This window comes from Ceratotherium simum, chromosome 28, assembly GCF_057802395.1.
Source record: "Ceratotherium simum simum isolate JZ-2026a chromosome 28, ASM5780239v1, whole genome shotgun sequence".
Taxonomy (NCBI): domain Eukaryota; kingdom Metazoa; phylum Chordata; class Mammalia; order Perissodactyla; family Rhinocerotidae; genus Ceratotherium; species Ceratotherium simum.
The window spans coordinates 25,872,390-25,897,089 of record NC_141927.1 but is presented as its reverse complement, the minus strand read 5'-3'; positions in this window follow the sequence as shown (position 1 = coordinate 25,897,089).

The following is a 24,700-nucleotide window of genomic DNA, read 5'->3' as shown; positions in this document are numbered from 1 at the left end:
TTTCCTATTTAATACTTCCTATTACTTATTCTCATATCTTTCCATGGTCATCTGAGTCTATTCTTCATCTGGTATTCCATGGCAATGAGAAAAGGGCCTATGATCCCTCATTCATCCATTTTATAAATATTTATTGAGAAACAACTATGAATAGTGAAGAACACAGAGAATGTCCCTCTTCTCTCATGGAGTGATATTTTACTTGGCAAAATAGACTGCAAACAAATAAATAAGCAAGAAAAAGAAGAGATGATACATGTTATGCTGAGAATTTTTGTAAAAGTGACTTGATAAAGAATAACAAAGGGGTTACCCATCCATCAAATTAGATAGTCAGGAAGGATGTTCCAGAGGAGGTAACACTTAAGCTGAGATCTAAAATCAAAAGGCAGCCAGCCATCAAAGGTTAGCAGGAAGAACACCTCGGGCAGAAAGGCCAGGCCCTAAGGCAGAGCAAGCATGATGGTATTTGAAAACCAGAAAGATGGCTGCTATGACTAGAGTACGGGTGGGCAAAGGGGACTGTGGCTCAGGATGAAAGTGGAACAAGAGAAAGAGGCAGAAGTCAATTCAAGGCAGACTTTGAAATCCAGGCTAGGACACTTGACTTTTACTCTAATAGTGTTAGAAAAGCATTAGGAGAGTTTATAGCAGGGAAGTGACATGACTTGGCTTAAGGTTTGAAAAGAACACTCTGCTGCTGGGGGAGAATGGTCTTGGGACGGGAGTTAATGCAGGCTGACCAGTTTGGGAGCTCTTGTGGCAATCCCGACCAGAGAAGGTGGTGATTTAGGCCAGGGATGCAGCAGTTAGTTACTGAGAAGGGATCAGAACCAGGATATTTGGGGAGTGGAGCTGACAAGTTTTGCTGCTGGCCTGGATGGAGATGGGGGATGGCGAGGGAAAGAAAAGAACAACTTCTGATTTGGAACTTGAACAACAGGGTGGACGGAGATGCTGTTTTCAGAAATGGGGAGGACTAAAAAGAAATCAGGCTTTTTTGGCATTCGTGTGGGTGGGGGGAGTGGGAGTGGGAGTCATCTGCATGCTCTAAGTGGTTAATATTAAGTAACTAAACACAATTTTGTCAGAAAATGTGGGTGGCAGCTTCTTTCATTGACAATATATTTAGATGTGTGAAGAAGACAGTCACCTTTGCAACAGCCTTTTTGAGCATGACCAAGACTAAAATTGCTTCTTAAATAAGTTAGTAAAATCAAACATTTGGTTGGATTTTTTCTTTGTACAGCCTTATGTGCAATGAAGCCCTAAAGGAATGTCTTTTCATGATAGCAATGATGATAACTCACAGGGGATAAGCTGCCCTTTATCTTCCAGACCACATCAGATTAGTTGCGCAATTACTGGTTTAATGGCTGTCTCCATCACTAGAATATATGCTCTGCAGAGGCAGGGTCCTTGTCTGTCTTGTTGCTTGGCACATTGTGGATGCTCAATAAATATTTGTTAAGTAAATAAATGAATAAAATCTTAAAGTTTAGAGAATCTTTGAAAGAGGTGTCCCACTTTTGACTATTAAAAGAAGTTGTTAAAAATAAGGTAGCACAGAGAATTCCACTTCCAGGAATATAAAATGAAATGTCATTTTCCTATTCCTCTTGCTAAGTACAACTAAAACAAACATCAGAAGACTCTGAAAGGTATAGAGAGGAAGGTAGACAAGCTAGCGACCTCAGGACCTAAGGAGCAACATGATGATGAGTTCTTTAGGTTTTGTTCTGGCCTTATATATCCCAGACTAAGAGCTCAAGAAGCCAGCAACCCAGAAATGTCCAAAAGTGCAGACAAAAGAAATTCTCAACAAAAGCCTGCTCTCTCTAGCCAAAGGACAAGGAAAGGGGTAACCTAGAAAGGAAGAAAATTTATATACGATAACCTCTCTACTCCAGCCAAACTCCTCAGAAAAAACTGTGGCCCCACCCCCATCCATGCTAATACAGCCAAGTGGGGATCCTAGTGTTCCACCCACACCAGGCTGTCACAAGGTACCCCAACACCCCCAAGGAGGTACTGTCAGAAAAAGCCAGAGTCAATAATGAGGCTCCCTTGGGGCATCAGTGGAGACCACATGGGGAGCCTGGCCCTTCTCTGTCACCTGCAGTAACGAGGCATCTATCCTTCTACTGTCTTGGGTGGTGTCAGGGGAAGCCTAGTGAAGATTAGGGCTTTCAAGATCTACCAGCTGTGATGAGGCTGTCCCTGCCCCCATGTCAGTGAAGACCACAAAGCGAGCTGGAAATCTCACTCCCACCCAATAGTAACAAGGACTCCCCTGCCCCACCACCACCACCTCAGGAGTCAATGGAGGATGAGTGGAGAACCTGGACTTCTACCTTTACCTGACAGGAAGGAAACTCCTGTTCCCCTACTGGAGTGAGTGGTGTCAGAAAACAACAGCTAACACCAAAGGTTTAAATAAGATTCAGAGTCACATAACATAATGCAAAAATGTCCAGGTTTCAATAGAAAATCACTCATCAATATGATCAATAGAAAATTATACCAATAACTAGGATGATATTAAAAAGAAGGAATAAGGAGAATCAATAGATGACAACACTGAAATTACAGAGATGTTAGAATTATTGTACAAAGATTTTAAGGCAGTCATCATAAAAATCCTTCAAAGAACACACCTGAAACAAATGGTAACACGGAAAGACTCAGCAAAGAAATAGAAAGTCTCAGCAAAGAAACAGAAGATATAAAGAAGGACCAAATGAAAGTTTTAGAACTGAAAATATAATAACTGAAATAAAAAGCTCAACAGCAGAATAGAGAGGATAGAGGAATAAAGACAGTGAACTGGAAGCTATAACAATAGAAATTCCCCAATCTGAACAAGAGAGAGAAAATAAACTAAAATTAAATGAGCAGAACCTCAGGAACTTGTGGTCTCTAACAAAAGATCTCACATTCATGTCATTGGTATCCTGAAAGGGGAAGAGAAAGAGGGCAGGGCAGAAAATGTACTTAAAGAAATAGTGGCAGAAAACTCTCCAAATTTGTCAAGAGACATAAACCTACAGATTTAAGAAACTGAGTGAAACTCAAACACAATAAATCCATGAGATGACATATCATAATTAAATTTCTGAAAACTGAATAAACAGAGAAGAATCTTGAAAGCAGCAAGAGAGAAATGACACTTTATCTTTAGAAAAAAAAATAAAATGACAGCATATTTCTCATAAGAAACCATAGAGCCAGAACGAAGTGGCACAATATATTTCCAGCTTTGAAAGAAAAGAACTGTCAATCCAGAATCCTATATCCAGCAAAAATATTCTTGAGCAATGGAGAGGAAATAAAGACATTCTCAGATGAAGGAAAATGAATAGAATTTGTTGCCAGCAGACTACCCTAAAAGAATGGCTAAGGGAAGCTCTCTAAACAGAAAAGAAAAATAAAAAAAAGAAATCTTAGGAAACTGGCTCAAAGAGGAAATCTCATGGCAACTAGCAAAATACATTGAACTGAGTGAAAATGAAAATGCAACATAGAATTTGTGGGACACAGTTAAGGCAGCACTGAGAAGGAAATTTATAGCACTAAATGCAAACATTAGAAAAGGGGAAAATCTCAAATCGATAATCCCAACTCAAGAATCTAGAAAGGAGCAAAATGAACCCAAAGCAAGCAGAAAAATGAAATAATGAAAAGCATTAATCAATGAAACTGAAAACAGAAAAGTAGTAGTGAAAGTCAATGGACAAAGATGTGGTTCTTTGAGAAGATCAATAAAATTGACAAACCTCTAGCATGTTTGACAAAGAAAACACAAATTACCAATATCAGGAATGAAGCAGGGTTATCACTACAGACCCTGCAGATGTCAAAAGGGTAATAAGGGAATACCGCAAACAACTCTACACACATAAACTTGACAACTTAGAGGAAATGGACCAATTCCTTAAAAAAACATAAACTAGCACAATTTACCCATTATGAAAAATACAATTGGAACAGCCCTATAACTATTAAGTAAATTGAATTCATAATGAAAAAGCTCCTGAAAAAGAAATTTCAAGACCCTGACAGCTTCACTTGGATAATTATATCAAATATAGAAAAAATTAGCATTAATTCTATACAATCTCTTCCAGAAAATAGAAGAGGAATGAATACGTCCCAATTCATTGGATGCAGTTAATATTACCCTAATACCAAAATCATACAAAGACAGTACAATAAAAAAACTACAGACCGATGTCTCTCATAATTATGAATGCAAAAGTCCTTAACAAAATATTAGGAAATAGAATTCAGCCATATATAAAAAGAATTATGCATTATGACCAAGTGGGATTTATTCCAAGGATGCAAGGCTGGTTCAATATTTGAAAATCAATCAATGTAAATCAGTCTAAACAAGAAAAATTACATTGATTATATCAATCAATGAAAAAAAGTATTTCATGTAATTCAACATCCATTCATGATAAAATCTCTCAGAAAAATAACAATACAGGGGAACTCCCTTAACTTGATAAAGATTATCTACAAAAAGGCTGCAGCTAACACTATACTTAATGGTGAAAGATTGAATGTTTTCCTCCTAAGATCAGAAACAAGGCAAAGATGTCTGCTCACCACTCTAATTCAAAACAGTGATGGAAGTTCTAGACAATTAAACAAGGCAAGAAAAGGAAATAAGAGGTATGTAGATTGGAAAGGAAGAAATAAAACTATTTCTGTTTGCAAATCACATGATTGTCTATTAGAAAATCCCGAAGAATCTCCAAAATTTCCTAGAACTATTAAGTGAGTTCAGCAAGGACACAGGAGATAAACATGCACAAATTAATTATATTTCCATATACTAGCAATGAACACTGAAATTAGAAATACAATACCACTTGCTTTCTCTCAAAAAAGAATTAAATACTTAGTGTAAATAAACAAAACATGTACAAGACTGGTATGCTGAACACAGATGAAAAAAATCAAAGGTAAATAATTGGAGAGATATACTATATTCGTGGATTGAAGGATACAATATAAGATGTCAGTTGTCTCCAAATTGATCAAAATCCCAGCAAGATTTTTTTGTAGATATAGACAAAATTACTCAAAAATGTATATGAAAAGATAAAGAAACTAGAATAGTTAAAAACAATTTTGAAAAGGAAAAACAAAGTGGGAAGACTCAATCTACCAAGTTTCAAGACTTATTATTTAGCTACAGTGATCAAGTCTGTACGTACTGGCATAAGGATAGATGCAGTGATCAGTGCAACGGAACAGATGTTATGGGCTGAATTGTTTCCCTCCCAAAATTCATACACTGTAGTCCTGTATTAGTCAGGATTCTGCAGAGAAACAGAAATGATAGGCTGTTTGTTTATTGATTTATTTATTATAGGAATTAGCTCATGCAATTATAGAGGCTGAGAAGTCATCCAACCTACTGTCTGCAAGCTAAAGAACCAGGAAAGCTGGTGGTATAGTTCAGTCCAAGTCCAAAGGCCTGAGTATTTATATATATACTATATACTATATATATAATGAGATTTATTATAAGCAATTGACTCACAGGATTATGGGGCCTGAGAAGTATCAAGACCTTCAGTCAGTAACTTGGATACCCATGGGAGCTGATGATGTAGTTCCAATCTGAGTCTGAAGGCCTAAGAACCAGGAAAGCCAATGGTGTAGTTCCAGTGTGAATGCCAGCAGGCTCGGGAACTAGAAGGAGCCAATGTTTCAGTTCGAGTTCAAAGGCAGGAAAAGAACTGATGTCCCCACTTAAGGCAGTCAGGTAGGAGGAGTTCTCTTCTACTCACAGGAGGAAGTTCGGTCTTTTTGTTCTATTCAGACCTTTGAGTGATTGGACAGGGCCTGAGCATATCAGGGAGGGCAATCTGCTTTATACAGTCTACTCACTCAAAATTAATCTCATCCAGAAACCCCTCACAGACACACCCAGAACAATGTTTGACCAAATATCTGGGCACCCCAAGGCCCGGTCAAGTTGATACAGAAAATTAACCATTACAAGTCCTGACCCCCAGTACCTCAGAAAGTGACTATATTTGGAGATAGGGCATTTAAGGAGATAAGTTAAAAAGAGATAATTAGGGTGAGTCCTAATCCAATATACTGATGTCCTTATAACATTCTTGTTGTCCTTGATAACATCAAATACTGGCAAGGATGTGAAGAAACTGGATGCTCATACATTTCTGATGGGAATATAAAATGGTCAGGCTACTCCGGGAAAAATTTGGCAGTTTCTTAAAAAGCTAAACATGCAAGTATCATATGACCCAGCAATTATACTCCTGGAAGTTTATCCCAGAGATGAAGGTTTATGTTCACATAAAAGCCCATACACAGATGTTTTGTAGCCCTTTTACTAGTAATCAAAAATTGGGAGGAAAAAAAATTGAAAACACTCAGACGTCCTTCCACAGGTGAATGGTTAAACCAACAGTGGTACATCCATGCTATGGAATATTATGCAGCAATAAAAAGGGTTGAAATATCGATACACGCAACAACCTGGATGAATCTCCAGAGAATTATACTGAATGAAAAAGTAACCAAAAAGTTACTTACTATATGATTCCATTTACCTAATTCTTGAAGTGACAATATTTTAAAAGTGGAAAAGAGATTAGTGGTTACTAAAGATTAAACAGGTGATGGGGTGGGAGGAAAGTGAGCACGGCTAGAAGGGAGCCTTGTGATGACGGACATGTTCTGTATATTGACTTTATCAGTATAGATATCCAGGTTGCAACATTGTACTACAGTTTGTAAGATATTATCATTGGGGGAAACTGGGTGAAGGATATACGGGATCTCTTTGTATTATTTATTACAAGTGTACGTGAATCTATAATTATCTTAAAATAACAAGTTTAATTTTAAAAAGGAGTTATAAATATTCTTTAAATAACAACATCCAAAATGGAAGTATAGAATCTGAGGTCTGGAAGGACCTTTAGTGGTTTTCTTCTAGTCCAAAATAGCATATAACAGACAAAATTTATTTAATCATTTAAAAAAATTAATAGCTTCACTTGTAAATATGTTAGGATATGTGATTATATGAATAAAATTTATTTGGAGGCTGCTGGTCCCGGCTTAATTTATTAAATGACTTGCAAAATATGATTCAGAGCATCCAGTCCTTACAGGAATGGGCTAAAATAGTCCTCTATGGCTATGAAGGAACTTTTGGTGTGAGCTGAGGTCTAGCTGTGTTTAACAAAGAAGCACTCTGGTAGAAAATGAAGTCACTTTATTTAGCAAAGCCTTCTTATACAGTCATGCACCACATAACGACATTTCGGTCAACGACGGACCGCATGTACAATGGTGGTCCCATTGTACCATATAGCCTAGGTGTGTAGTAGCTATACAATCTAGGTTTGTGTAAGTACACTCTGTGATGTTTACACAGCATTGAATCACCTAACAACACATGACCGTATTTCATAAGAGAGATTTACCTTGAGGAGAGTCCTAGTTTTCCTCTTCTGGAATGTGAACATATACCCTTCTAGTTCCCAACACAAGGACTGACACATGACAGGCATTCAATAAATGTCTGTTGATTTGGCTCTGGTATTTCTTGCTTTACCTACGGTGCTCGTCTATTACCTTTCAAAGTGCAGAAATTTGTAGCAGATCACTGAAGTGGAGAGATGAAAGATGAGAGGACAAAAGTATCGGTGATGAAACTCCTCCGTACCACTTAACAGGGTAATAGACACCTTACACGTCCTTCCTGTATTCCTTTGTCTGTTGATGAAGACATGTGAAGAAATGCACCAAGTATATCATTATAGTGGTTTATTTTTAAAGGCCTCGGATTTTTACAGATATTTTTCTAACATAATATGCTAGATTCTGCCACTGGGCACTCTCCTCCTCTGATGAGATGGATGCCTTTGATGGCAATGACTTATCCATCTCATAGAACGTTTTTTATCCACATTTCTCCTGAACTCTGTTGCCAGCATAGGAAATCAAAGGCAATCGAATCAGAGCACCAGAGGCTGAAACGGAGATTCAGAAAGCACGTAATGACCTTCCTCACTTTTTAGGTAGAACATTGGCATCCAGAGTTCTCTAGTACCATGACAGTGACAGGTTGCAAATTTCCACGTTCCCAACTGCTGTTTTCCTTCAGTTACATTTTCCCCCTCAACATTTGATGTCTGATCTCAGGAGAAGGAAGATTGTACTATATTTTCATCTTTTGCTTATATGAGAAATATTAGGTCATAACTCCCTGGCAGGTGAAAATTCTGCTTTTTTATATATTGGGTATAGCATGTAGCTTGGTGCTGTGTGTAGTCATTTAATATGCTCAATTTCAAACCGATAATTTGAGCAGTCGTCCCTTCTCTCTCAACGTGAGCGCTGGTAATTTTTCTTGAGGCTGTGGGCTCGTGTGGCCTTTGCATTTCTCAGAAGGGAGTGGTCACATGGAGAGAATTCTGTGTCAGGACTGCCAAGCCCTTGTCAGACGAGCCCTGACCTGTGCTCCCAGCAGGTTTGCTTTCTCACAGTCTGCTAACCCACGGGCCATTTGATCTCCTCTCTGGTGTGGTCCTCAAAACTGAGGGGTGGCCCCAAACTACAGCAGAAAGGCATTCTTCTTACCGCCTACTTTTTAACAGATTGATTCAGGGCCTAAGCAACTTGACAGGCAAATATCCAAAAAACAAAAAGAACCCACACGATCACACACACGTCCACATTTTACAAGTAGGGAATAGTTCACTAAGAAAATAGTTTGAATCAGATTTCTACCTGGGCATCCAAAGCCCAAAGCCGACTGAGACCATTTCAGGTATTTTGACATCAACTGGCATAATTGCTAATTATCTACTTTTATTTGAGTTCTTAATTCCCTCAAAGCTATCGGATCATGCAAATTCTCTGAAAATTTGAAACTTATCATGCAGGTGTGTGGAAAACCTGAGTTCGAAAGGAGGTCACTGTCCTCATGAAAACAAGTGTGTGAATAGTTCCTGGGGCAAAATCTCATACTGCTTTCCAGGTATCAGGAATGGAAGGATAAGAAACGTTAAGGTTATTCATAGTAATTGATGTTAGATTCTGGAAGGCTGGCTATGTCCATGGCTATCAAAGGGCGGAGCCTCTTAACCCACTCCAACTGGGAGTATAAATTAACAGAGATATGGGGTAACACAAATTTGAAATGGTAATTATGCTTATGATTGCCATATGGCCAGCCTAGTTACACAATGTAGCCAGGAATGCCAGAAAACAAATCCCTTAGCCCAAGAAAAGCATTACAATCAGAAGCAGCTCATTGGTTGGGGAATATGTTCTTCCATCACAACACCCAGGTGCTGTACTCATCTCAGATCCCTGGTCAGTAATCTAACTACTAGGTGTGCCTCCTCCTCTGGGAAACAGATCAAGGAAGAGAAGATGGGTCAGCATCAATCTTTTGCCTCATGAGCAAACCAGGGTCAATGGCCTTCCTTTTGTACATGAAAAGCAACCTGTTCCATTTCTTAAACTCCAAAGCTATTGTTGCTAAAGAGACATGTGAAAAAGAGCTCCATCTGAGACGATAGTTCAGAGCCCTTCAGGCTCAGTTTATGATCACAGATGATTGCAAGGTGTTCCTTCACTCATTCATCTTCCAAGATCTTGGATGATGGATGAGCTGGTGTAACAGCAGAAGATGAGGTTGGTGGATTGCTGCCTGGACAGACATTCTCACAGAGGCGAGACTGCCCTTTGCCGAGGCTCCGTGACCATTGAGATGCCTGGAACCTTGGCTGGTAGCTGGTTTACAGTAAGATCCTTTGATGTGGTACATAACTGTTTCTTTGAAACAATCATAGTGCATTCCATTTTTTAAGAGGAACACAGCAGAAGGCATGGCAAGTCCGTACCCATCCCTTCTTCCCAGAGGTAACATTAAGCTGGTGAATATTTCTGCAGCCCCTCTAGCTATATTATTCCTTTGACTTCAGCACGGGACTGAACAAGTGAGAACAAAATCCAAAAAAAACTTGGTACACACACAGATCTTGTCTTCTACGATAAATCAGAAAGGAGAGAAATTAAGGAGTAGAATTATGCAAAAGCTGTCTTTAATTTTTAAAATTTATTTCTGTGTGTTTATTTTTTGTTGAACTATAATTTATTAACAGTATAGTATACAAATCACAAATGTGTAAGTGGATTTTGACAAATGACCACACTGGTGTAACCATCATTCTGTTAGTAATTATTTTTAAATGCTCAGATTTCTAAAAGTAACATTAACAGGCTAATCTAGTTTCTCCACTATTTTCAAGTAAACCTGTAATTTCTTTTCTTTTAAGGCTGGATCTTGGGGAAGTTGATAAACAGAGAAGGAATAAAAACCTTCTCCCTAGGCCAAAGCATTTTATGAATTTGAGCTAAGTAAGAGGCCACACTTAAGAAAGAAATAAGATTGCTGGGTAAGTCAAATTTTCTTTAACTTTTGGTATGATGGAAATCTTGAAGCAACTCGTTTTAAAAAATACTCTTCCTAATTTTTGATTGAATTTTCAATAATCTTTATTGGACCCATTTTTTTCCCACCATCCTATTAAGAAAAAAAAAACTGTAGCCTTAAAAAAAAATATCTGAAGAACTCTGAGCACTACAAATTTCACAGATGGATATTATTTTTGAGGCGTAATTTTTATTCAAGACGGTGACAAATTTCAGACAGTGTTTTCCAAATCCTAAAACATCAGACTTATTTGAGGTACTTACTAAAAATGTAGCCTCACCTCACACCAGTTAAGTTAGAATCTCTGAGAATCTGCCTCACACCAAGTGGTTCTAAAGCCAGAAGTGCTGGAACACACTTTGAGAAACCCAAACCTAAGGAGACCCAGGCAACAGGCCTAATGAGTATTCAGCAGTGCCTACAACTGTGCAAAATTATTCATTTTTTTCCTTTGTAATTCTATCAGCATCCCTTTGGTGGGTAGGCTCTGAGTTTGGTCAGCCCTGAGTCTCAGAGATAAGCTTGCAACCGCTAAAGAGCAGCATGGTTATGTGGTTAACTGTGGAGCCAAATATGCCAGGTTCAAATCCCGACTTTGCCACTTACTAGCTGTGTTACTTGACCTCTCTGTGACACTGTTTTTCTTTATTTTTATTTTTTTATTTTTGTGAGGAAGATCAGCCCTGAGCTAACATCCACGCTGATCCTCCTCTTTTTGCTGAGGAAGACTGGCCCTGGGCTAGACTGGCCCTGGGCTAACATCTGTGCCCATCTTCCTCCACTTTGTATGGGAGGCCACCACAGCGTGTCCTGACAAGCAGTGCGTTGGTGCGCGTCCGGGATCTGAACCCGGGCTGCCAGCAGCGGAGCGTGCGCACTTAACAGCTACGCCACGGGGCTGGCCCCTGTGACCCTGTTTTTTCATCTGTTAAAATGGGAATGCCATGAGGCCGGCCCCGTGGCATAGCTGTTAAGTGCGCACGCTCCGCTGCTGGCAGCCCGGGTTCAGATCCCGGACGCGCACCAACGCACTGCTTGTCAGGACACGCTGTGGTGGCCTCCCATACAAAGTGGAGGAAGATGGGCACAGATGTTAGCCCAGGGCCAGTCTTCCTCAGCAAAAAGAGGAGGATCGGCGTGGATGTTAGCTCAGGGCTGATCTTCCTCACAAAAATAAAAAAATGGGAATGACATTTTAAAAATTTGCTAATAAATTTTTCTAAAGCTTATCAGGATGGGGGAGGACCAATGATTGTGTCTACCTCATACCGTTGTTGTGAGGATTAAACAAGTTAATACTGTCCATCCTCACAATTTGCGAATTCACCTACCTGCTAAAATTTATTTGCAACTTCCAAACCAATGCTTGCGGCACTTGCACGGTCATTCTTGAACACGCACAGTGGTGAAGAATTTGAGTCTCCCACGTGCATGTGCCCAGCTGAGGTGGAACAAGGTGCCGCCTTGCTTTCTTGTTTCAGCTCTCAGGCTGTAAACAAGTGTCCTTTTCAAAGTCTATTTAGTGCCAAGTTTTGCACTTTTGTGCTTTTTGTTGGTGATTCTGCTGTTTATAATGGCCCTCAAGCAAAGCTCTAAGAAGTGCTGACTAATGTTCATAGCACAGAAGGTTGTGATGGACCTTACAGAGAAAATACGTGTGTTAGATAAGCTTCCTTCAGGCATGAGTTACAGTGCTGTTGGCAGTGAGTTCAATATTAATGAGTCAACAATATATATTAGACAAGGTATCATTAAACAGAAACACATAAAACAATTTATGTACTGATTGGTTGATGAAAACATTGTAGACCAGAGGATCACAGGATTCTAACTATGAATCTCCTCTCGGAGCAGTGTCTCAGTATTCACTAATTAAGTAATTGCTGTGACATTATAGAACATAACTACTGCAAATAATGAGAATCGATTGCATATGTAAAGCACTTAAAGCACTGCCAGACACATAGTTACTGCTACAGAAGTGTTTGTTAAATGAAGAAATCCCTGGCTGAGTTTGTAGAGAGGCCAGATCCCATCTCTAAGGAGGATATACAGGGGACCTAGTAGGAAGCAGGTAGACTAGATGTCTCCAAGGTCCTTCCAAGGAAAGTCAGGGATCCAAGATAAACGGAATTATAACAGGTCAAGGTAGATTTTGTGGATGCAATTCCCTCAGGTCTAAGGCCCTTTAGAAGCACCAGTGCTGCTTGAAGCAGCAGGCAGATTGCTGCTGGGCGGGGCAGTGTGGTGCAGTGATCTGGTCCCTGATGGAGCTGAACATCAGAATCACCAGGAGAGCTTCAAAAAATCTGCTGAGGCAGATTCCCCAGACTCATCTCAGAATTTCTGATTCAAGTTTCTGGAGGTGAGACCGGACATGCATAGCCTTAAGCAGCTCCCCAACACCAGTCCAACAGCAGTATTTGGGAGCCTCGCAGATGCTGGAAAGAGCTCTTTTGAAGTAGGACAGACTTGGGTTGGAATCCAGCTACATGGCCTTGGGCAGGTGATTGAAATCAGTGAGCCTGGGTTTCTTCATCTGTAAAGTGAAGATGATAATCCCAACCTTGAAGCATAGCTGCTGAGAATAAACCAGAGAGCGTATGTAAATTGCCAGATCCAATGTCTAGGATGTTGTAGATATCCAGTACATGGTAGGCTGACCTTCCTTCTTGATGGCTCACCCCAACTGCGGTCCCCGTGTTCTCTTTTTATATATGAAAGCGACACTCCTTCAGGAGGCACAGGTTATTTTCCATCAGGAAGGAGGATTTGAGGCAACTCCCTTACTCTCTTACTCCTCCTCCTCCCACTAGCTGGGCTCACACATCTGACTTAGAACAAAGAGAAGCTGGGGCATCCAGGCAGGAAGTGGGACCGCTCAGCCCAGTCTCACTTTCCTTGTAGTTTCTGCAAGTCAGGGAAGCCTGCCACAGGCTGCATTGTTGGTTAGAATGTGATCCAGAAAGGAAGCACTCCTTCCTTCAGTCTGATGTCAGCCTTCCGTAGGAACTGGATCTGGAGCCCCCGGGGCTTTGCAGATGTAATCGGTGGATTGAGTAAATGCAGACAGGCCAGGTGGGAAGCATGGGCGCCCGGAGCACAGGTGGCCACCGGCCTCAGCTGCACCTGTCACCAGCTGAAGCTTCTGCAGAGTCATCTGCAGGCCCTCCGGGCCCCATCTGTTTGCCACTGTACAGGATGCGGGTCCCCGGGGCTCTGAGCAACAGCTCTGTACTGCAAGATGGGCTGTCCCTAGTGAGAAGACCCACGTAGCCTTCTTCACTTCCTCCCCTTCCATCCCTAACATTTTGCCCAAGCCTTTTGCCCTCTCCCTTCCTGTTCCTTTCTATCCTCTCTCCCAATACCTGCCCCACCTCCAAAGTTAAAAGTTTCTCTCCAGTTTGCTTTGGGCCACTCCCAGCCTTGGTCATTCATGCTTTTGCTGGACCTTGGCTGAGGGCTCTGCAAATAGGAAAATTTCCTTTCCAGTGGCAAAGCCACAACCCCCAATAAAACCAATTTCCCGGGCCGGCTCCGTGGCTTAGCGGTTAAGTGCGCGCGCTCTGATGCTGGCGGCCCCGGTTCGGATCCCGGGAGCGTCCCGAGGCACCACTTCTCCGCCCAACGCGAGGCCGAGTCCCACGTACAGCAACTAGAAGGATGTAAACCTATGACATACAACTATCTACTGGGGCTTTGGGGGGAAAAAACTGAATAAATAAAATCTTTAAAAAAAAAAAAAAAAAACCAATTTCCCTCTGACTCTTTGGTCGTTAACTTGCAAAAAGAAGTCAGTTCCCTGGCAGAGTGAGATGAAGCCCCACATGGTTTCCCTTCTCTTTCCCTTGACTGGGTGTTGCTCCAATCAGTGTCCAGGGTTTGTTGAAGCTCAGTCCTGTCCATTAGAGGGCAGGAATTATATGATCATCCATCAAAGTGCTTTGAAGTCGAGTAGGATTTTCCTAAACTTTCAAGTATGTTCTACTGACATCTTCCACCCTGATTGAAGAATGGGGACAGCTATGTAGGACAGTAGAGAGTCGAAAGGCAATTCACAAACATATATTACAGCATGTGTCGCTTAACGACGGAGACACGTTCTGAGAAATGTATCAGGTGATTTTGTCATTGTGTGAACATCGTAGAGTGTCCTTACACAAACCTAGATGGTACAGCCTACTACACACCTAGGCTATATGGTACTAGTCTTAGGGGACCACTGTCAATGATGAAACATCATTATGTGGCCCATGACTGTGTATTAGCTGACACTTTTTGAGTGACGACTCTGTGTCAGGCACTATTGTGAGTGTATTAGTTCATTTAATATTTTCAACACCCAAGGAGTTAGGAACTATTAGAATTAGGTACCATCTTGATTTTATTGATGAGGATATTGAGACATAGAGGGATTGAGTAATTTGAACAAGAGTCTAAAACTTGGAAGCAACAATGTCAAGAAGAAAAACCAAGCAGAATGTCGCCAGAATCAGGACTTGTGGCCTGCGTGCTAACCTAGGCCCTAAAATAGTGTTTTTCAAGCTGAGCAACCATTGAGTCTTAGGGTTCCTGGACACCATGGGAATCAAGGGGTCGAGGTACCAAGTTTGGAGAGTACCCAGTTACCCAGGCTCCACCTCTCTCCCCAGTCTACCTCCCTGGACATCTACTGCAACCACAGCCCTTCTGCTTTTCTCTGTTATGGATAGCGGACTTCCATGTAAGTCTTAACGAGAAAGGGGGATCTGAGGGGAGTGTGTAGCTCACCAGACTGAGCTGCACTAGTCTGGGACAGTTTGGTTGGTGTTCATAAGTCCAGCACCTAGCAGGAGGTCTGGCATGTGGTAGCTGCCTAACTACCGTTTGTTGAATGAGCAAATGACGCTCCCCACTCCCGCCTTCCCTTCTTCCTTGGGGATGAGGGGAAGAATGTGACAGAGTGGCAGAGCGTAGAAAGCATGGCCCTGGGAGCGACCCTCCATGACTTTGTCACTCATCCAGCGAACTACGCAGGTCTCAGGAGCCTCATCCGTAAGCTCTAGGAGTTGGACTACAAAACTTCAAGTTCTAGAGCCAGCCCTGACGGCCTAGTTGGTTAAAGGTTGGTGCTTTCACTGCTTCAGTGGCCTGGGTTCATTTCCCAGTCGTGGAACCACACTGCTTGGCTGTCAGTTGCCATGCTGTGGTGGCAGCTCACATAGAAGAAGTAGAACGACTTACAACTAGGGTATACAACTGTGCACTGGGGCTTTGGAGAGGAGAAAAAAAGAGGAACTTGGCAACAGATGTTAGCTCAGGGCGAATCTTTCCCTGCAAAAACAAAAAACAAAAAACTTCAAGTTCTAGTATGAAACTTAAGTTCCTGTGAGTCAATAGCAGGGACGCCAAAACCACGAGTCAGATGAGCACCAAAGGTGTCAATCACATCTCTTATCTCTAGCAAGGGAATCCTCCTCCCTCTGAAGGGAGTGCACAGAGCACATTTTCCATGTTATCTCCGGGAGCTCCCCCAGAGAAAAATTAATATTAAACCTCTCAAGGAAAGAAACAGACAAGTATAGACAGTTATTCCCAAACATAACTGCTTCAAGGATGCCACATGAGAATGGGACCATTAGGAAGGTTCTGTCTACAGAGACTATGTCAAAGAAACAATTATAGAGGCCAGAAAGTGAGGAAGCACCTACAGGAAGTTCCCACTGCCATTTGGTCAGGGGCAATAACAAATGCAGAGACCTCACCAGTCTAAGCATGTCCCTCAGACTGCTCTATACTCGTTAAAAGTCAAACATATCGACACTGACCTGCAAGAGAGATAACTAGCCCTTTCCAGAGGCATTGAGGTAACTATTCAAATTATTTCTTTTACAACAGGATTTAGAGTGGGATTCTTTCTGCTTTGCTTTTGGCTGAGGCTCCTGAATTAGTTTCCTGTGGCTACTGTAGCAAATTACCCCAAAGTGGGTGGCATAAACAACAGAAATTTCTTCTTTCACAGTTCTGGAGGCCAGGAGTCCCAAGCCAGTATCAGTGGCTGAAATCAAGACATCCGCAGAGCCATGCTCCCTCAGGAGGCTCTAGAGGAGAATGGGTGGGTCCTTGCTTCTTCCAGCTGCTGGTGGCTGTTGGCCTTCCTTGGCTTGTGGCTGCAGCTCTGTCATCTCTGCCTCCACGGTCACATTGCCCCCTCATCTTCTATGTGTCAAATCTCCCTCCCCCTCCCTCTTATAAGGATATTTATGATTGTAGTAAGAGCCTACCCAGATAATCCAAGATAATTTCCTCTCAAGATCCTTAGTTTAACCATGTCTTTTGCCATATAAGGTAAAATTCACAGGTTGTGGGGATTAGGACCTGATATCTTTGGGGGCTGTTTTTCAGCCTACTACAGCTCCTAAAGGCCAAGAACAAATGGCTAGGTGCCAGGCCAGTGCAGGACTCAAAAAGTAGACAATGGGATCAAAAGAAGAGTCAAATATCATCACCCATCTAGATATACAGAGGTGGGCACTGAAGAGGCCAGAGAGGGTCATCAGGATGCTTCTCATTTCCTCCCGCCCCCCCCGCAACAGGAGGAGAGAGAATTGCCCCTCCTCCAGGCCATGTTAAGTGCTGCCAGAAACAGAGTGGAGCGTGGTGACAGGGTTTTTAACTTGACTTGAATCCCCCTGGAGCGTGCAGAGGCACTGGCCTGAGCAGTGGGAGCTGAGGGAGACAGAAGTGAGACTGCACTGAATGGGGAGCGGGCCGTGGAAGACCCAGCCCATGCACACGGCTTCTGGCTTCCAGGAGGAGCACTGGGATCCAACAGAGGGGCAGGCAGAGGCCCCAAGACTGAGGGAGGAGTCATCATAAGGAGCCAACTAGAGAATGCCACTGCCTTCGCCAGGAGGTCCACAATCAGAAAGTGCCCCAAAGAAAGAGCAGCAGAACCAGTCATCTATGGTCATGCTGATCCACTGATTACATCTGAGCCTGAGTCTGATTACATCCGAGCCTGTTGAGAAAGATCTCTGGTCCCTTCCCACACGCCCCCTGCCCTAGCTCCCGCCCCAGAGAAGCCAGGAGCAGAGTCATGATGCAGGAATAGGAGAAAAATTCCCAACATCAGATCTTGAGCCCGAGGCAGGCACAAAACGGGAGGAGAAAACCCTTAACTTTGGGTGAAGTTTTCAGCTTTGATGCCTACATTGGACTGGCCATTTTAGTTATTGAAATGCTTAATTTCCTGAAATGAACTCATTTTGGGACTTAAAGAACCTCTGAGACTTTTTATTACTTACAGTGACAAGGTCATCGGACCTGCCTGAGTTTGCCTCCAGCAATGGCGAATGAACTAGCCTACAGAATTACAGAATGGATTTGAACGCACCAGAGAGAGACAAAATAAAGCAATTTTCCACATGCGCCTGATCAAGCCTGGCCCATTCACTGTCATGTTTGGATTACTTTTTGTTGTTTGGTCTCTTTTTTTGTGTGTGAGGGAGATTAGCCCTGAGCTAACATCCATTGCCCATCTTCCTCTTTTTGCTGAAGAAGATTGGCCCTGGGCTAACATCCATGCCCATCTTCCTCTACTTTATGTGGTACGCCGCCACAGCATGGCTTGATAAGTGGTGTGTTGGTCTGCGCCTGGGATCCGAACCTGTGAACCGGGGGCCGCCGAAGCAGAGCGCAAACTTAATCGCTAGGCCACTGGGCTGGCCCCTATTTGGTCTCTTTTTATTATTTAGGGCAAAGAGCTGGATTTGGCCAATGTTTCTAAGCCTCAAGGGAAGGCCACCACGGGCATGTGTCCTAGCTAGAGCTGCCCAGGACTTTCTATCTTCAAAGATCAGCTGCCCAGATCACCTTCACAACGTATGTCCTTAGGCCATGGATTGCAAGGATTTCTGGGTCAGTGGGGAGTGCCTGCGCTTCCACAATTAGCTGAACCACAGGCCTCACTACTTAAAGAGCTGCAGTTCATTTGGCTCCCACATCCAATCCTGTGGGCCAATTTCACTTTCAATACAACATCTTTCTCCAGCCTGGGAACAAAGTTCACCGTTTTACTCATTCTCCCAATGCCTGGGAACCCCCATGGCTTTTACCATCCTTTGTAGCTACTACAAATGTGGTCATTTCTGCTTTTATCTGCTCCTAATGTTAAGCAGTCTTAACAGTTGGTACAGATACAAAGAGGCCAGAATGGAATAAAAAAGAGTTTTATACCAGGCTTCCCTCTTCTATTTCTCTTCTTTGTAGACTCAGGCAGTGAACCTGAAATTTGAATCAAGGCAATAAATGGAATCGTGGTTTCCCACAATCTCTGTGGACCCGAGAGTATCATCCTTCTTAGTGGCAGATGGTCTTCTCACTGTAGGTCAGGACGCAATAGGAAAAGGGGGAAATGGCCCTGGATACAGGTCAGGAGATCTGCGATGTGGCCCTGGCGTGGTACCTTACTGCCTCTATGTCATTCCCCCATCTGCGCTACAGGCATATGATGGCTTCATGCATGACCTGGCTAACAAGGTTGATGAAATCCAATGAAACAAGATTTGTGGAAGTGCTGATACACGTATTCAGTAGCATGAAGATAGCCGATTGTCTATCATTCCAGTGGAGGTGGTGATTAAGAGTTCTGACTCCTCCATAAGGATGACGATTGAACACACTCATTTAATCCACTCCTGTGTGTATCCCCAATAGAATGAGAGGAGTGCATAATGTCACTGGGACAGAGAGATTGGGACAGAAGATAATATAACAAATACATGCACAGATATGTGTGTGTATCTGTGTATGTGTGTGGGTAATATTTTCAAAAGCAGAAGGACAAATGATAACTGACAGCATTTTCTAGACAGATGCATTCTAAGTCAGCAGGGAGGAAAGCTAAGAAACAACTCAGTTTGCATCCAGAACCTTGAGAAGCCTCAGGAATCGGTAGCACAGGTACCTTTGGAAGTGAGGGTGAACGAGAGGTTGAAAAGGAGGTAGTCGGTTAAGAGTCTATTTATAAAGCAGTGAGATGCATAGGTCTCTTCCCCACTCTGAACGGATGGGTGAATGTCCCTCCCTGCCCCCCTCCCCACCCCATGCACTTATTCTCTAGGGAGGACAGAACAGAGGATCTACAGACCAGGGACATCAGACCAGCTGAGTACTTGGGCAAGAGTACTTGGTTGAAAACAGGAGGATTAACTGAAATATCCCCAACTTTCCTCCCCTACTCTACTCCTAAAATGCTGGACTCCAGGTAACATTCTCCAGACAGGAGACTGGAAGAGTCTCCTCTGGGGATATGATCAGCCTGAGAGAAGAGACCCAAAGATACTGACATTGGAGTTTCCTGTAGAAATGCCCAGTGAAGCCAGTGTAGACACCCCGTGTACAGGGTTCCTGTCTGATTTTTTGTCCCCCTCTGGCACCTAGCAGCAAAAAACCAAGGATCACAGGACATCTGAGGCAAGTCTCAGACATGAAAGGCAGGTTCCAGAACAAACAGAAAAAAGCAGCTTGGAGTAAACAGAAACTATGTAAGCACATGAATAGGGCTCTCCACCCTCATCAAAAACAAATGGACAAAGGCTATCATTATTACTCTCAGAGAGATAACAACAGACAATTCAACTTAGAAACAAGAATACAGTTGCTTAAGAAAGGAAAGCATACCCATGTACTAAGCATACCACACAGCTCAGCTGTCAACAGTATTTACATAATCCAAACAATGTTATCTGTTATGATACAATCAAAATTATGATGCAACTATATCAGGAGACCTGAGCAATGATGGGCAGTGAAACCTATGCCTTCATCTTCCATGTGGGAAGCTGAGAGCTGCTGCTTAAAACTTAAAAAAGCAAACATTACAAATAATAATAATGCCGGACATATACATAAAAATGAAAAGAAAAAGTAAAATAACTGAGAGCAATAGCCTTGAGAATGAGGAAATGGCACAGCTGGAGGGTGGTGCTAGGGGGCTGATATTTTTGGTTATGAGCTGTGGAGAACTATTTGACTCTTGAAACTGTGTATCTAACTTTGTGTAAAAAATAAAAACCAAATTATGAAAGAGTTCAGCCCCTGGCATCAGACTGCCTGGGTTAGTAACTTGTTCTCATCACTGGCTCCCTGTAAGATGTTGGACAATCTACCTAAACTCTGTGTGCCTTGATTTATTTCCTCATATATTTAGGTGAGATCATAATGGTACCACCTTATAGAATTGTTGTTAGGATTGTTGACCTAAGACAAATAGACCGTGGTTATTTCTCCAGTGAAAATGGGTTTATTTGGAATCAGCAAAGAACTACAGTTGGGAGTCTGCAACTATGGCAAGCCACTGCAAGTCTAGAGCAGCAAGAGGAGGAGAAGCTCTTTTATAGAGGGCAAGAGGAAGCTGGGAGGGCTATTGTAAACAAAGAGTCACTAGAGGAATTGAGAGTTCTCAGTATAGTGGGTTTTCATTGGCTGAGCTGGGACAGCCTCTCATTGGTTGAGCTTCTTGAAGGTCAAGAAGAAGTTTTTCTTCTTCCTGTTGGGCTCTGCTATCCACATGGAGTGTGAGAGGCCTTTTGGCCTCTCAAATCCATTTTTATGAGGTTTCTGTTTATTAATTCCCACAGAATGAAATGAAATAATGCTTGTAAAGCATGTAGCATGGAACCTGGTACACAGTATGTGCTCAATAAAAGTTACCTACTAATAAATGTTGTTGTTTTCCCACTCACAAAGATCTGATTTAATTGGTCTGGGGTGCAGCCTAGATATAGGGAATTTGAAAAGCTACCCGGGTGATTCTGACATAGGGCAAAGGTGGAAAACCAGTGGTCTACAGCCTAGAAGGAGTGATGGGGAGCATAGCTATTGCTAAAAAATAGATGATTCCTGGATGTTTCATTGTCAGTTATCTCACTTCAGCCCTACACTGTCCAGATGATAAAGAGATGAAAAGTTAACACCACAGTGTTTCTCATTTTACAAAAGAGTTCCCCATCTGAAAAATTGACTATACACAGAAGTTTTCTAAATTGAACTCCATTTGCTCACTGAATTAGGTTTGACTTCAGACATAAATTTCCATAGGAGAATGCTGACCCTAAGACATACTAAGACTCAGGCTTAAGAATGTAGCAAAAATCTTAAGAGCACACAATTTAAGAATAAACGATATTATGAAAAATATGAATCAGCTCTAAGCTTTTAGGGCGTCCAACTATTAGCATCTTTAGAGCACTTAGGTTGAACCAACATCAAAAACTTTGGGAGAAATCAATTTATTTCATCTTTAGAGATTTTCAGGTCTGTTCTAAATTTCCAGGTTTAAAAATGGCATCACTCCAACACAACTCAAACTAGCTTAAATAAAAAAGGGGAATTTATAGGCTCAGGTAACTGGGAAGGCCTCCAGAATGAGGTGAAGAGGAGAGGGAACCAGCACCACGGTCGCCAGAATTGGAATTCATGGTGCTTGCTATGTGCCAGGGTCCATTGGATGTGTGGGATACAGCAATGAAAAGGAAAACAATCAAAAAAAAAGGAGAGATAAATATATAGTGTGCAAAAATAGAAAGATAGCCGTGTCAGAGGATGGAGAATTGTTCAGGAGCAGTGAGGAAGCCCGTGAGCTCCGAGGAGGAGGGGACAGCAGGTTGCAGGGTAAACCATTGTAGGATTTGGCTTTACTCTGAGTGAGATGAGAATCCTTTGCAGAGTTAGAGTAGACAAATGACAGGATGTAATTAATATTTCAAAACTTTGTGCAAACAAACAACCAAATGACCTATTTCCTGCATAGAAAATTGACTGTGTAGAGGCAAGGCAGGATGAGGAGGACAGGTAAAAGCTACTGTAATTCCAAGGGAGACACTACACTGGTTGAACTAAGGTTGTCATGGCGGAGCTAATGAGATGTCATCACATCATCAGGATCTGGTTCTATTTCAAAGGCAGAGATGAAAGAACTCACTGACAGAGTCCACCTGAGCTGCAAGGAGAGAGAGTCATGGTTGACTGTAAGCTACCAGGACTATCTCTCTCTTTGTGCACGCATGCATCCATCCACCTGTCTCTTGGCTTCATTTTAATTCTCCATATGGCAGGTGATAACACGGTGTCCAAGAGGCCCAAACTCATATCCTCCCATTTAGCAACCATGGAAGCTTACTTCAAGTTTATATATCTGCCCTCAGCAAGGCCTTGTTTAGGTCATGGGCCCAACCTTTGGACCAATCACTGTTGTCAGGAAGATGGAATATAATGATTTGCCAGGCCTGGAATACACACTTACTCCCATGGCCAGGGCAACGGGACATGTTTCTGGAATTAGGGACTTAGGAAAACTTTCCAGGCAAGCAAAAAACACAGTTACCACAGTGTAGCTCCCCGACTATAACCCCAATTGTGTTCCCTTTGAGTTTAATCCTCTTGCCCTGGACCCTGAAGCCTCTGCCTTTCCCTCAAGCCCAGAGCAGCTTCCAACATGGGGCACTCACCTCTAAAGGAATATTGTTCTTTTGTTATCCAACAATAAGAGATCAAATTAAAATTCCAGGAATTTTAAATCTGGCCTCAGGATCCAGGTTAGTCTGTCATTTAAAAGCAGATGGAGTAGGGGAGCGGGGAGAAGAAGAAAGTTCTTCCAAGTTGCCAGAAAGGTCCTCCATCCTCCACCAGCTTAATTGTTGAAAGAGAGCCTCTCTCAAATGCTTTTGCAAAAAGCTGCATGGAGAAGCACTTCCAGCCAGTTCTCTGAGCATCTTGAGAGGTTTTAGCGCAAGATATGTCTGCCTTCTTTATCTTACCTAGGCCTTTCTGCACTCTTCATCAGTTAAGGCTTCTTGGCCCCAAACCAGCTCCACCACTAGCATTTGTGTGCTTTGGAAAAATTCTGCTGAAGAACTAAGGAAATAGTCCACGGTCTGGAAGTATTACAAGTTGTGGCACTCCAGAATCTTGAAATGTGTGTTTTAAAAATGGCAGGGGGCCCTGTGCGCCGGGACACTGGCTTGTCCACATTAACATTCAGTGACTTCACTGTAATCAGAGTCTGATCATTGATCCCACCACGGCTGCCGTCTTCATTCTTCCTTCTGGAACACCTGCTCCCACAGTCACTGAGAAAGAACTGATCTATGTTGACAGTTTCCCCTACCCCAAACAACCTTGGGCTGTTTATAGTAAATATTGCGCACTAGTGAGGTTTTATTGATCTCTTTTTCCCCTGACACCTTTCCAGCTCCTCCTCTCCTGCTCTCAGTTTTGTTCGTCTGCCACCTGGAAGCAGCAAATGCCGCTCCTCTTGCTTTTCTGCATACCAGAGGCAACGATAATATTTACAGTGGCAGTTAGAGGCCCTTCCTGCTGTCTCCACAGCTCTGCCGCTCAGATCATGGTGAGACCCAGGGAGAGCCAAATGCAGAGAAGGGCTCCTTCCCTCTGCATGCCCAGAGAAGTGTTCAGTTCTGGCCCAAACTCCAGGTTTGTGATCCTGTATGGAAGCCCTTCCTTAGCCAGCTGGGACATGGTAACCAGGGAACTCCTAGAAGTTTCCAGAAATGAAATGGTGTCCCTTTAGGTGTTCAACAAAAGGTTAGATTTCCTTTTGGAAGAGAGTTACAGAGGAGATTAAAACATCTGGTTGAATTTGATGAGTTGTCTTTGAAACAGATTTTGTGTACCCCAGAGGCAACAAAAACAATCCATTAGGGTACAGAAGGAAAATATTGTAACTTTTATTTGTTTCTTCCTTTTTAAATATAATTTTTGTGTATGTTTTAAAATAAATATATTAGTACAGAAGCATGTCATTTAAAAATGAATAAATATATATAAATTGAAGCTACATGCACAAATTGCTTTATTGCTTAGGGAAGATGATCAAAACAGTTTGAAAACTACTAAATTAGGAGATACTTATGCTCTTTTCTCACACTGAAATTCTGTGCTTCTGTGGTTTTATGTTCTAGGACAAACTCTGCCATGATAGACCTGATAAGGAGAGGTGCAAACAGACAACTGGTCTCCTGGGGGTGGCCAGATTCCAGTGGACTTTCTGCCTTCTGGGACTCTTCACTCCCTCCCCTCTCCTGGAGCAAGCTGGATCATGACCAGCTCGTGGAATGGAGGTGAGAGAGGTTATGGGCACAGGGCAAAGGATGGGCCTCATTGCTTCCCCTTGGAGCCATCCGGGCCTCCCTC